Source organism: Eptatretus burgeri, chromosome 3, assembly GCF_056783735.1.
Source record: "Eptatretus burgeri isolate ZD-2024b chromosome 3, Ebu_testis_v1, whole genome shotgun sequence".
Lineage (NCBI taxonomy): Eukaryota > Metazoa > Chordata > Myxini > Myxiniformes > Myxinidae > Eptatretus > Eptatretus burgeri.
This window is the reverse complement of record NC_140963.1, coordinates 31,108,554-31,123,791: the sequence shown is the minus strand read 5'-3', so window position 1 is coordinate 31,123,791 and position 15,238 is coordinate 31,108,554. Positions and strand designations below refer to the sequence as shown.

The 15,238-nt window shown below is 43.1% G+C and overlaps 1 long non-coding RNA gene across 11 annotated transcripts in view; it reads left to right on the top strand.

Annotated features, from left to right (window-relative positions):
- LOC147029630 (uncharacterized) overlaps positions 1-15,238 on the top strand; it is a 178,044-nt gene that overhangs the window by 48,560 nt on the left and 114,246 nt on the right. The window contains exon 1 of one of the 11 annotated variants that reach the window (XR_015055980.1): positions 2,434-3,122. The exons of 9 other annotated variants lie outside the window; for them this stretch is intronic. This is a non-coding gene — a long non-coding RNA (uncharacterized LOC147029630). Of the gene's footprint in view, positions 1-2,433; positions 3,123-15,238 lie in introns of those variants that run through there. One more of the 11 variants, XR_015055976.1, reaches the window with a different exon arrangement.

Here is a 15,238-nt window from a genome sequence, read left to right as displayed (position 1 = left end):
CTCAACCTCACCTCCAAAATCATCATACAGACCACCAATCGATGCTGTCGAGCTACACTTTCCCCTGCCACCACCTTACAGTCTCGAATCTCTTTCAGGTTGCATCCCCTGCTTAAGATGTAATCCACCTGTGTGCACTTTCCTCCACTCTTGTATGTCACCCTGTGTTCCTCCTTCTTCTTGAAATACGTGTTTACCACTGCCATTTCCATTCTTTTTGCAAAATCTACCACCATTTGCCCTTCCACATTCCTCTCGTTGACACCGTACCTACCCATCACCTCCTCATCCTCTTTATTCCCTTCCCCAACATGCCCCATTGAAATCTGCTCCAATCACCACTCTTTCATCCTTGGATACACTCTCCACCACTTCATCTAACTCACTTCTTTATACTCCATCTCACACCCCACTTGTGGGGCATATGCACTGATGACATTCATCATCACCCCTTCAATTTCCAACTTCACACTCATCACTCGGTCAGACACTCTCCTCACCTCCAATACCTTTTTGACATAATCCTCCTTCAGGATTACCCCAACACCATTTCTCCTCCCATCCACACCATGGTAGAACAGTTTGAAACCACCTCCAATGCTCTGAGCCTTACTCCCATCCACTTGGTCTCTTGTACACACAGTATGTCCAACTTTCTTCTCTCGATCATATCAGCCAACTCTCGCCCTTTACCAGTGATCTTCCCAACATTCAGAGTTCCAACTCTCACCTCCACACTTCTACCCTTCCCCCTCTCCCACTGCCTCTGGACACGCATTCCCCGTCTCCTTCTCCTCCTTTGCCCAGCAGTAACACAATTTCCACCGGTACTGGTGGCGGTCATTGGTAACCCGGGCCTCGACCGATCCGGTATGGAAATCCGTTTTATTGTCCGCATCATGATTTGGCATAGGTTTTACGCCGGATACCCTTCCTGACACAACCCTGGTCGCCTCATACGACACACAGGGATATGGTACACCTATTCTAACCGGGGCATACACCGGGCCCAGTAGAACTGGTACTCATTTCGCCGACCTTGGACGGATGACAGGCTGAGTCAACCCCCTGGTGTATTAATTCAGTGGCCGAACGGGGCTTGAACTTAGGACCTTTTGGATCCCAAGCCGCTACCCTAACCACTGCGCCAACACCAGGTTTCTCTTCTTTCTTGTTTCTCACTTCTCCCACTCCTTTATTCCTCACTTCTACCATCTATGGAACCGCCTTCCAGAGGCTTTTTAAGACTTCAAGGAAGCAGTCATCCCCAAATCTGTCATGTTATTTTCATTACCTCCATTAACCTTACATAATTCAACCCTCTTACTTGGTTTCAGTGTTCTCTCTCTCTCTCTCTCTCTCTCTCTCTCTCTCTCTCTCTCTCTCTCTCTCTCTCTCTCTCTCTCTCCCTCTCTCTCTGCATCTCTCTCTTTCTCTCTGCATCTCTCTCTTTCTCTCTGCATCTCTCTGCATCTCTCTGCATCTCTCTGCATCTCTCTGCATCTCTCTGCATCTCTCTGCATCTCTCTGCATCTCTCTCTCTCTCTCTCTCTCTCTGCATCTCTCTGCATCTCTCTGCATCTCTCTGCATCTCTCTGCATCTCTCTGCATCTCTCTGCATCTCTCTGCATCTCTCTGCATCTCTCTGCATCTCTCTGCATCTCTCTGCATCTCTCTGCATCTCTCTGCATCTCTCTGCATCTCTCTGCATCTCTCTGCATCTCTCTGCATCTCTCTGCATCTCTCTCTATATCTCTCTCTACGTGTGTGTGTGTGTGTGTGTGTGTGTGTGTGTGTGTGTGTGTGTGTGTGTGTGTGTGTGTGTGTGTGTGTGTGTGTGTGTGTGTGTGTGTGTGTGTGTGTGTGTGTGTGTGTGTGTGTGTGTGTGTGTGTGTGCGCGCGCGCGCGTGTTCAGAAAGCATAACATATTATCTCTGTTAACTCCTTCCCCCATCTCTCTCTATCTCTCTCTCTCTCTCTCTCTCTGCATCTCTCTCTGCATCTCTCTCTCTCTCTGCATCTCTCTCTCTCTCTCTCTCTGCATCTCTCTCTCTCTCTCTCTCTCTGCATCTCTCTCTCTCTCTCTGCATCTCTCTCTCTCTCTCTCTCTCTCTCTGCATCTCTCTCTCTCTCTCTCTCTCTCTCTCTCTCTCTCTCTCTCTCTCTCTCTCTCTCTCTCTGCATCTCTCTCTCTCTCTGCATCTCTCTTTCTCTCTGCATCTCTCTTTCTCTCTGCATCTCTCTTTCTCTCTGCATCTCTCTCTCTCTGCATCTCTCTCTGCATCTCTCTCTGCATCTCTCTCTGCATCTCTCTCTGCATCTCTCTATGCATCTCTCTCTGCATCTCTCTCTGCATCTCTCTGCATCTCTCTCTGCATCTCTCTCTGCATCTCTCTCTCTCTCTCTCTCTCTCTCTCTCTCTCTCTCTCTCTCTCTCTCTCTCTCTCTCTCTCTCTCTCTCTCTCTCTCTCTCTCTCTGCATCTCTCTCTGCATCTCTCTCTGCATCTCTCTCTGCATCTCTCTCTCTCTCTCTCTCTCTCTCTCTCTCTCTCTCTCTCTCTCTCTCTCTCTCTCTCTCTCTCTCGTGCTGTCATGGCGGCTGCTTGCTTCGTGTCGTGAGTTCCTGTCCTCCGTTGTGCTGGTCTGTGTTCCCACATTGCCCATTTCACTCCCTATGTTCGTGTTGTTTGTTCGTGAGGTTTTCTCGTGTTTCCCCTCTGTGTAGAGAAGAGAGAGATCGAGAGATCGAGAGCTCGTCGCGGCGCTAGTTAAGGGTATCGTCGGTTTTCGAGGCGGTTCCCTGTTTGTCGCTTCAAAAACTTTTCGCTTGAAACCTTTGTTTTGCTTTTTTTTTATTTTTCTCTTTATCTTTCCTTATTTTGTTTGGTTATCGCTTCCTTTCCCAAAGTTCGGGAAAGGTTGAGGTGTTTTGGTGACTTCCTCTTCCTGAGTGAGGAAGACGTCGGTCGTCGTGTGGTGAAACATGGCGGCCGCTCGTTCGCAGCGATATTCCGCGTTCGAACGGTTCTCGCGCAGAAATGGCGTCGCCTGCTCTCCACCCGAGGGCGTTTCGGTGGAAGCGATTGTTCTCGCGATCGGGAACGTTATCGGGTTCGGTGAGGTACGAGCCGCGTCGCGGATTAATAAACGGGTTATCGTGTTTGTGTCCGACGAAGAGCACGTCGCTCTCATCGTCCAACTAGGCCTGTCCCTCGACTCTGGACACTTTGTGATGACTTATCCTTTAGATACTCCTGCTCAAAAAGTGGTTATCTCAAATGTTCCGCCATTCCTGAGCGGTGATTTAATCCTTAAAGCGCTGCAGCGCTATGGACACTGCGTGTCCCCCCGAATAATGCTCCCTTTGGGCTGTAAAGATGAACGTGCCAGTCACGTGATGTGTTTACGTTGACAAGTATTTATGGTACTCAACAAGGATTATCCCTCTCTGAACGTTATTTTAAAGTTCACTGTAAATAGTCACGACTATAAAGTATATGTTAATACTGACACCCTGAAGTGCTTTGGTTGTGGTGCAGTGGGACACATGAAACAGTTTTGCCCTCTTCGTAAAACGCAGCTTTCTACGGCCGAACCGAACAACGGCTCACAGATTAATGTTAACGTTTCGCTTTCAACGAAAGTACAGGATAAACCGGCTGAACGAGTGGACACGCCCCCTCCCAATGACGGACAGGACAAACTCGTTCAACGAGTGGACACGCCCCCTCCCAATGACTGACGGGACGGACTCGTTCAACAAGTGGACACGCTCCCTCCCAATGACGTGCAGGATAAATTAACCGGACAAGTGGGCACGCCCCCTCCCTATGACGTGCAGGATAAATTAACCGGCCAAGTGGACATGCCCCCTCCCAATGACGTGCAGGATAAATTAACCGGACAAGTGGACATGCCCCTCCCAATGACGTGCAGGATAAATTAACCGGACAAGTGAACATGCCCCCTCCCGATGACGTGCACGATAAATTAACCGGAGAAGTGGACACGCCCCCTCCCAATGAACCAATGGACAGTGTAAGTGAGGGGTTCATTACCGTCTCCAAAATAAAAAAAGGTCAATCCCTTGCACCACATGTCACCTTCTGTGTGTCACCTTCTGGTAAAAGGCAAATCAATGAAAATGTAATTACTGGAATTCCATGTAACAACAGATTTGCCTTTCTGGAAGAAGAAAATAACCCAGAAAAGTCCGCTTGTTCAAATATCATCAATAAAACAATCGTATTGAACTTGCCAATCAGCATCTCCCACCCCACAGAGAGCGTCCTCTCACACAAGGACGTTCCTAATGTAGACTGCTCCCATATCCAACAGTCACAGGAGGAAGAGAAACTTTTACAGTCTTTCTCTAACAAAACAATAAATGAAACAACTAAGAACACTGAGGAAACGAGGGAGGATAGTTTAAATCCTCCAATGGAGAGTGACACTCACGACCCGAGCACCGTGGCCATGTCACGGACAAGCTTGGAGTCTCCTCTCTTCCACTCCGAAGAATCCCCAGGCGTAACTGATACATAAGGGGCCGAAGAAGATTGTTTCATTGAAACCGAGCAATCATGTGATACTCACAATGAAACTGAAACACCAATCGATTCCCCATGTGAGGAATCTGATGGTGAAAGTCAAGATGAGTCCTCTCAGATCCTAAAGGCTGAAAGCAGACCTTCGGATAACGAGCTTCGGGACTTCTTGAGGGATTCTTATCGTAAGAGAAATATTGTACTGAAAGATCATTTCCCTGATCTTCCAGTGTGAATTACGAAATTGAAAGAAATTGTGCGTAACCCTGTCACCCCAAACTTCACTGAGACTCAGAAACACAGGTTAAAAAAAAATGATCCAGAAAGCTTGACAGGAGCTTCTTCAGTGAGGTCCTTATGGTGTGTTTCTCTTATTTATTTATTTTTCTTCTTTATCTTTCTAAACACATGAATGTCAATTTCGGAAGTCTAAACATTAATGGTGGTTCTAGTTTAGAACACAAAGTTCAGGTAAAACACCTGACTTAGCATTTGCACCTGGACGTCTTGTTATTGCAAGAGACGCATGGAGATCTGACTTCCCAAGCCCAATGGAGAAGGCTCATGAAGGGGCAGTGGTTCTTCAGTGATATAAATGCCTTTACTGCCGGGATTGCTTTCTTTGTCTCTCCTTCATTAACACTCTCACAAGTTCATTATAATGAAATAATTCCTGGACGTCTGGCTTGTCTTCAGTTCATTGGCAACAATCAAATCTTTACTTTAGTAAACATCTATGTCCCCAATGAGAATGCTGAAAAGTATAACTTCTTCCTTAAACTAAAGGCCTTTCTAAGCACAATTGACTTGAACTGTTGTTTTATACTGAGTGGTGACTTCAACTGTACCCTTGACCCTGCTTTAGACAGAAACAGTGTGGAGCCACATCCAAAATCTGCCAAAACTTTGTAAAAAATTATAAAAACTGTGGGACTCATGGATGTTTGGCGTATCCAACACCACAGACAACGTCAGTTCACTTGGTTAAGATGTGTGTCCCAGAGCTCGGTTAGACAGAATTTATGTCAATGCTACAATGCTTGATAAGATATTAAAATCTGATATCATGCCTTCTCTTTTCTCTGATCATCTGGTGACAACATTCTCCTTTAAGCTTGCTCTGCAGCAACATGGCAGTCCGTATTGGAAGTTTATCGTCATGTTACTTGAGAATGTTACTTTTTGTGAAGCCTTTAGGGTGTTTTGGAATTGCCTCATCGAACGAAAGAATAGTTTAAGTAGCCCTAGATTATGGTGGGACTATGCAAAGGCACAGATTGCCGTCTTTTGTCAACAGTTTAATCACTTCTCAACTTTTAGTGCAAAAAAGGAAAGGATTGTACGAGGAAAAGAAATACTGAAATTACAAGCTGATGTTGCAAACAACCTCAGTACAACAAATAACCATCTGCTACTGGAAAAAAGGCCCTTTTAAATGATCTTGTTGACTATCAAGTGAAAGGTGCTATGATCCAATTACGGATGGATCGGATTTATAATTTGGACTCGCCAACAAAATTTTTCTTTCATTTTGATAAAAAGACCACCCATCAAAGGCAAATTGAAACCCTAAGGCTCTCAACTGGGGACATTGTGACATCACAAAATAGCATAAAGAGGGAGATCTATCACTTCTTCTCAGACGTGTTTAAGGCAAATGATGTTGACAATGATGCAATGCAATACTTCACGTCTGATCTACCCACGTTAAGTGCAACTCAAAGGGACCAGCTTGATTCCTTACCTTCCTTGGAAGAACTTGCATTCTCCCTTGCTTCTCTGCCGACTGGAAAATCTCCCAGACTCGACGGCCTCCCATTCGAGTTTTACAAATCCTTTTGATCCTTACTAGGTCCAGAGCTTTTGGAGGTCTTTACTAGTTCTTTACAATGTGGGGAATTGCCAATGAGCTGTCATAGAGCAGCAATTACTTTACTACCGAAAAAGGGGACCCTCAGCTCATTGGCAACTGGCACCCAATCTCTCTTTTAACTTCCGACTTTAAAATATTTTACAAAGCTTTAGCTCGACGCATCTCCCCCCTTCCAGAATCTTTGATTCAAAGTGATCAGTCCTACTGTATCCCTAACAGACAGATACATGATAACATATTCCTAATAAGAGATCTTTGGGGTGTGTGTAAAGCTAAAAATGATAATCTTGGTTTGATTATGCTCGACCAAGAGAAAGCTTTTGACCGTGTTAGTCATGCATATCTTTTCAAGGTTCTCGAGTGTTTTGGACTTGGTCCCAGGTTTACCTCCCTTATAAAACTTTTTTATCATGGCATTTCCTCAGTACTCAGAGTAAACTCTGAACTGACTTCACTTGTAAAGATTGGAAGGGGTATCCGCCAAGGATCTGCTTTGTCTGGCATTTTGTACTCTCTTACTATCAAGCCTTTCCTAATCAAAGTTCGCAGCTTCTTAACTGGTTACACAAAGCTGCAAGTAAAACCTGTGAAAGTTTCTGCCTATGCTGATGATATTTGTGCCATTGTACGCACAAGCAAGGAGATCAAGAAACTGGTGGACTGTTTGAACTATTATGGTTTAGCTTCTTCAGCTGAAATAAACTGGAACAAGTGCCAGGCACTGTGGATCGGCCCATGCCAGCTGCCCATGCCTGTTCTTCCGGAACGCCTCACCTGGTCGAACAACGGGATGAAGTACCTTGGCGTTTTCATCGGTGATGCAGCAACACAAGCAAAGAATTGGGAGGGTCTCGCTGAAGCCCTCGAACAAAAGCTGCTGAAATGGAAAGGCTTACTGACTCTGCTCTCTTATCGAGGCCGAGTCCTGGTCATCAACAACTGAGCAGCATCTCTATTATGGCACAGGATCAAAACCATACCACCTCCTGAACATTTTTTGCTGAACATACAGAAAACCTTTACCAATTTTTTTTCTGGAGTGGAAAACACTGGCTCCGTCCACAGATCCTGAATCTTCCATTGGAGGAAGGTGGACAGGGTCTTGTAGACATTATGTGCAGGGCAATGGCTTTTGGCGTCGCCTCAATCTGGCGGCTTCTCTACGGTCCATCGGACTTGGTCTGGAGGTCCGCCGCCCTTCTCATCCTTCGTCAAGCTGGTATGCTTGACTTTTCATCAGGATTATTTTTAATGAATATGAAATGTATTGATTTGTCCTTGCTTCCACCTTTTTATAATAGCATTTTAAATGCTTGGCGTGTTATTATAGTTGACCGTGATTATCTTTCATACACCAAAGATATGTTTTTGAAGGAACCTCTGTTTCACAACTCTCTTTTTAAAAGAATAAGAACGGAGTGTTCTTTTATTGATCATTTTATTCAGAACGGTGTCCATTGCGTTTCTGATGTAATGATTGACAACACGAGATGGTTGAGTGCTCTAGCACCAGCAACCAAGGTTGGCATACGGTCCTACCACCAAGTATCTTTTTTTATTATGTGAAGTACTTCAGGTGTACCAGAGAGTTAAGGTACACTGGGAGAGATCTCCTCGCACTGGCGATGGCTCAACTGTTCGTGAATCAAATCCTCTCTTCCCAAATCTCGTACTCACTCCCACTGTCATGATTTCCGGTTCAATTGTAAAACATTTACCAAGAATACATTTTGGAATCGCACCACAAGTAGGTCTGAGGAAACGTCACATTTACCAGGCCTGTGTGAAAGCAATTCGACCTTCTTTAGGAACTTGGCAGTCAAGGAAGTGGCACAACCACTTGTCTCCAGAATACCCTTTCCAACCGAACTGGAAAGCCTTTTACCATGTTCTTATTCCAAACAAAACTGCTGACCTGTCTTGCAGGCTGGCACATTGGGTATTACCGACCAATAAACTCCTGCATGTTTTTTCTCCTGAAATACCTGACCAATGTCCCTTCTGTGGAACTCTCGAAACCTTGTCACATGCTTATGTTGAATGTGCACTCTTGATCCCTTTGTTTGGTTTCCTTTGTGAATTGTGCTCCAAGCTTTCTTTGAAGTTCACTTTAAAAGTTTTTATTTTTGGCTTTGAATCCAAAACACATCCACTGGAAGTGATTTTGGCCAACTTTCTCATTGCCACTGCAAAGTAGTCGATATATTGAACAAGGAAAACAAAAATTGAAAATATTTCAGGGTGTGCTGATAATCTTCTGGCTTTGTTTAAAGGAATCGTTTTTTCCCGTATTAAAATGGAATTTTCTTTTTACACCTTCATAAACAAAATGTGCATTTTTAAAAGTGTGTGGGCTCTAAATGATGCACTTTGTACTATTCAAAATGGTCTCTTAATCACAGACTTATCACTTTTGCTGTCATGATGTAACCTTGTATTCTCGAATATGTAACTTTTGTGTCCTTATGAAAAATGGTTCTCCTTTGCAAATTGTTTTTTATACTTTTGTAATAAAAGGACATAAAAGTCAAGTCTGTCTCTCTGTCTCTCTGTCTCTCTGTCTCTCTGTCTCTCTGTCTCTCTGTCTCTCTGTCTCTCTGTCTCTCTGTCTCTCTGTCTCTCTGTCTCTCTGTCTCTCTGTCTCTCTGTCTCTCTGTCTCTCTGTCTCTCTGTCTCTCTGTCTCTCTGTCTCTCTGTCTCTCTGTCTCTCTGTCTCTCTGTCTCTCTGTCTCTCTGTCTCTCTGTCTCTCTGTCTCTTTCTCTTTCTCTTTCTCCCCACCACCAATTTACCTGACTCTTCCATGAGCTTCATTGTTGCGGAGTAGAAAAAAATGAATGAAGTTGTAAAGTTGTACATGGTGATTGGGGAATGTCCACTTTGGGTGGTGGTCCATGGTAACGAAGCACATTGGAGATTTTTTTTACTCGGCAGTTTCCTCTTTTCTCCTACTATTTCTTTAATGACCCGATTATTCCCATCTTTTCTTGGGGTTGACTGATTTTTACCTGTTTCCGGCGAATGACTCCTTTGTTCTCTGCTACGATTGACTCGCTTCCGAAGCCAAAAATGTAATTCCAAATTTGTCTTTATTGTCATAGATCATGTGAACTTAGGTGTGTGTTTATTGTCATAATGTCGTGTGCTCATTGGCAAGTCTGTTCCGTGCCTGTTTTTTTTTGGTGTCATGTGTTCTTCTATTTTGACCTACCCATTTAACAATTCTAAATGTCACACTGCCTCATTCTCCTTTCTTTCCATCCTCTTACCATCCCAATTCTTAACCTCATTCTAATTCCTGCCTTGTAATTAAACATAAAAATAAAACGAAAGCCACAAAAGCCTCTTACCCCAAATTATTATGATTGTTTGCTGTGTTTCTTTTTACCTCCATCACTGAAGGTGAAGGAGGTTGCGTTTTCACCCCTTTCTCTCTGTCTGTCTGTTTGTCTTTTTACGTACAGGATATCTCAAAAAAGTTGGGGACGGATCCGGATGAAATGTTGTGGACAGGTTGTGTGTGTGAGAAGAACGAACTGATTAGATTTTGGTGAAGATCCGGATCCGAATCTGACTACTAGAATTTTTAAAAAGTGATTCTTCACCATTGAGATGTGCAGCCAAAAATGACATATAGTACAATATCTCAAAAAGTTGTTGACGGATTCAGACGAAACTTGGTGGACATGTTGGGTGTGTGACGAGGAAGAATTGATTCAATTTTGGTGAAGATCTGATTCCGAATCTGGACATGAGAATTATTGAATTTTTAAAGTGATTCTTCACCATTGAGAGATAGGGCCAAAAATGATATGTTACTGTGTCACATGATATTTCAAAAATGTATTGAGCCTGATATGTTCTCATGGATCAGCCATTGTGTGGCGGATGTATGCGCTCTACTGAGTGCCCTTCTAGTTACCTCTGCCACTGAAGTTGAGGGAGGTTTTTTTTCACCCCTTTCTGTCCGTTTGTTTGTTATTTGCAAGATTGAAGATTTTTCAAGTGTATTGGTCAGTCGATTTTGCTGTTTTGTGTGTTGGGTGATCGCTAGACTACCGTTATTCTCAGGTTTTCCATCTGTCTGTATGCAATGGACAGCTCTGGAGGCCAGAGGAGTCAACCGATTTTGATGAAACTTGACCGGTAGGTTCATACCAGGAACTAGTTGTATGATTTTGAGCACTGTTGCTATGGACACCACCGTTGCTTAGCAACTGGACTGACATTTTTGAAAAAAATCCGAAAAATATTTTAATTTTTTTTTTTTCCGAAAATCAAAAATTGGCTTCTGCACTTTTATGCGCACTAGAATCAACCTCTTTGTCAAAAATTTTCAGCCGGATCCGTCAAAAACTGTATGACTAGTATGCAATTATATAGCGACCACCTATGTCGCCTCCCGGCTTGTGTGTTTATTTGTTTGTCTGTTTGTCGCCTACAGGTCACAATTCTAAACCGATCATCATGAAACTTTACCAACCTGGAGACATAACCTCAAATGAGAAGTCTATTGATTTCGAGGTCAAAGGTCAAAGGTCATCTTGAGGTCAAATTTCTAAAATCGTCATTTTTCATCGGATTGACTTGAAATTTGAACAAGATTTGCACATTGCATCACGAGATTGGGAAACCATCTATTTTTGAGGTCAAAACGTCAAAGGTCAACTCAAGATTAAGCTTCTAAAATCAATTTTCAACTGAGAAATCATCAATTTACATCCTTTTAACTTGAAAGTTGAGCAGAATTTGCAAAGTCCTTCAGTGAATTGGGAAAGCAACTATTTTTGAGGTCAAAAGGTCAAAGGTCAACTCGAGGTCAAAGTTCTAAAATCATCAATTTCGATCTGAAAACTAATCAATTTTAATCCGATTGTCCTGAGCTTTGATTGAGATTGTTAATTTGAATCTTAATGAAATGGACAATTTTATGTATCCATGGCAACATTTGGAGAGGGGGTGGATTTTGTAAGTATTGTGCTCGGCACGACGTCTTTTTCTTTGTTGTCTATCTGTTTGTTTTTATTCAGGATATCTCAAAAAGTCGTGGACAGGTTGGGTTCGTGACGAGGATGAACTGATTAGATTTTGGTGAAGATCCGGATCTGGATCCGGCTACTTAAATTTTTTAAGTGAATCTTCACCTTTGAGAGATAGGGCCAAAAATGATGTATAGCACGATATCTTCAAACAGTTGTTGACTGACTCGGATAAAACTTGGTGGACATGTTGGGTGTGTGACAAGGAAGAATTGTTTCAATTTTGATGAAGATCCGGTCCAGATCTGATAATTTTTTAAAGTGATTCTTCACCATGCTTCATTCTTTTTCTTTCTTTCCTTATTTTTCTATCAATGCAGTTCTTTGATTTAAGGCTTGGCATCGATGAGGACTATTTCATCCGTGACTGAAGCCTTCAACATAAAAAAAATAAACATTGAGAGATGGGACTAAACGAATATATAGCATGACATCTCAAGAAGTTGTGGACGGATTCGGATAAAACTTGGTGGACATGTGTGTGTGACAAGGAAGAATTGATTCAATTTTGGTGAAGATCCGAATCCAGATCGGGATCTGATAATTTTTGAGTTATTCTTCACTACTGAGAGATCGGACAAAACTAATGTATAGCACGATATTTTTTAAAAGGTGTGGATGGATGCAAGATGCAACTTGGTGGGCAGGTTGGGGGTGTCAACAAGGACAAATTGATTCAATTTTGGTGAAGATTCGAATCCGCATCTGGATACTTGAATTATTTAATTTTTTCAAGTGATTCTTCACCATTGAGAGATCGGGCCAAAAGCGATATAGTACCGTATAGCATGGTATTTCAAAAACTATAATGGGCTCGATATGTTCTCGTGGATGAGACATTATGTGGCGGAGGTATGCGCTCTACCGAGTGCCCTTGAGTTTGGTGATGTGTTCATCATTGTCGATAACCTCATTGACCTCTTCCTACCTCTTTCTTCCCTCACCTTTGCATCACATTTGTGCGAAGTTTTAGGGCCAAATCATTCATCAACTGGCTGCTCAGGCCTGACTGACATTTGACTGAAGGTGACAGGATTTCGGAATTTCTTCAGGTCACCATTGGTAATTTGCCTACTCTTCACGAATTATGCTGTGGTATTTTTCCACCAACTAATGCGAGCAGACGTGACACCGAGCTTAACATCAATCTGAGGGACAGCACACTTTGTGATGCAATCAGTGTTCTTCATGGAAAGTACTCGTCCTACAGTTTGAAAACGTGTCGGGATTCAAACGCAGACAAGACATTTCAAAGCTCGTGCAAATGTAGTGCACTCATCTTGCCGGACCCGATTTCCTATTGTACTATTTAATAAGGCATCAAATATATGTTTACATAATTTGATGATCAGTGATACTACATCGGCTGTCACCATCTGTACAACACCATCGCCATGATGCCCCTTCAACCTTTGTTTGGTTCTTCACACTGGGCTTGTTGTACATTCTTCAATGTGGACCCCACGGTCCACGTCCGACAGACCCCTTGCCAGACAGACAGCGACACGAGATGTCGTTGCCCTCGTTTTCGAAAACCATCTTACATTTCTCAATAAATTAATGTTGTTTTTTTTTTTTTTAAGAACGATTCCAATGTGAATATCAACCTCTTGAGAATATGTCACAAATATATGATTCACAACTTCTTGACAAAGCAATCACATTGGGTTCCGGTTGATTCTCGTGTAAATATTTTGAATATTTGTGAAGAACATTGAAGTCACATCTTTGGGGTCTTTCTTGATAAATTGTCTTCTTTTCAATGGAAATAATAGTTTTCTGTGGAGATAATAATTGATGGTATTGTTAGGAATAAAGTGTTGATGTATTGTATTGGACATTCATTGAAATTTGGAGTTGACGGTAAGAACACATTATTTCACCAGAATGTATGTGCGTGTTAGTAGCTGGCAATATTATCGAGAATCTAGAGGTATGTGCACTTGCCTTTGAGCTACCAAGGCTGGGTTTGAATCTCGATCGAGCTATAAACTGTATCAGGATTATATTGCCTGCAGGGCAAGGCATCAATTTATCAATTTGATGATCGTTGAACCAGAGGACCCATCTGCCAGGTGGTGGTTGGTTGATGTTACATATACCGTGGTACCTTGTGAAACGAGTAGGTGAGTTGTTGACACCTGAACAAGGTCCAAATTCCTTCCACTTTCATTCGAATGTCAGGCCTGTTCAGCCAGGTGGTGATACATTTGGGTCAAAATAGTTCCCTGGTGACCTCACAAGAAGGTGGGGAAATTTGGACCATTAAATAATTCGTTATAGATAAATACTGTATATAATAATTATTATTGGTATGAAAGGTTTTGAAAGATGTGGGGGAGGGAGAGTTTAAGTGAGAGAGCTTGGAAGAAGTAAAGGTAACGGATGGGCGATGTGGGAAGCGACGCGATGGTATTAACGGAAGGTAAATTAAAATCTTCGACGCAGTGCTTGTTGAAATGGTTGGTGGTTGGTGTTGTTGTTGTTGTTCAATTGTGTATCATTATTCTGTTGCACTTTTGGTGTGTGTGTGTGTGTGTGTGTGTGTGTGTGTGTGTGTGTGTGTGTGTGTGTGTGTGTGTGTGTGTGTCTGGTTTTCTCCATATGTGATTTTCAGAAGGTGTAACAGAGTCCTCCCAGCTCTTGAAGTATCTACTTCCTTTTCAGTGAGGGATCATGACTCATGGACCAAGTTTTGAAGTTTTCTTCTACTCAAAGTTTTGTTTCGAGGGCTCTTTTGAGGATAGTCACCAAGCCCCCAGACAACTATTCTCAGGGATGGTTTTTAAGATCTCTGTCAGGTTCACTTTTTATCCCTCGCCGCGTGGCGGAAGGGGGATATTGTTGTCACCCAGGTCGTCCGTCCGTCCGTCCGTCCGTCCAGGCGTCAACATTTATAGCTGTGAGTGCGATAACTCATAAACTGTTCACCATATCGATTTGAAATTTGAGTCACACGTGTACCACCTGAAAAGGAAGAACCCTATTGATTTTGTGCGTGGCCGGATCCAAGATGGCCGACTAGGGCGTCCATCTTGAAAAAATGTTTTTTGTAATAAATGGAAAACCGCTTATCTGATTTCAATTATTTTTGGTTACTATGTTCCTCACCCCTGGGGAACTTTTTCGAGATGATGACCAAATGGTGTCTTGTTTCCAATTCACCTCCCTCATTATCTGGAATATGTATGACCTTTTTCATTCAATGGCGGGGGATTCCCCATCTCTGATGGTATATTTCCCCATGTACTTGCCATGTACCAAGTTTCAATTTTTTCCATGGTGCAGTTTCGGAGTTAGAGGTCCACAGTTTTTCCTTTTTTTCGAACGTGGTTGCCACACCATGTGACCTCTTGTCTTCTTCTTTCGGCTGCTCCCGTTCGGGGTCGCCACAGCGGATCATCCGTATTATCCGCATTGCGATTTGGCACATGTTTTATGCCGGATGCCCTTCCTGACGCAACCCTGGCCGCCTCTTACGACACAGGGATATGGTACACCTACTTGAACCGGGGTATACACCGGCCCAGTACACTGGTACTCATTTCACCGACCTCGGAAGGATGACAGGCTGAGTCAACCCCCTTGTGTGTTAATTCAGTGGCCCATCGGGGCTTGAACTCAGGACCTTTTGGATCCCAAGCCGTTGCCCTAACCACTTCGCCAACACCAGGCTACCAGGCCACACCACATGACCTATGATGTCATAATAATCATCACAGCATTCTACATGAGGAGTCGCTTCAATGGTGAAAATTTTGTGCAAATCTGCGAACTGGT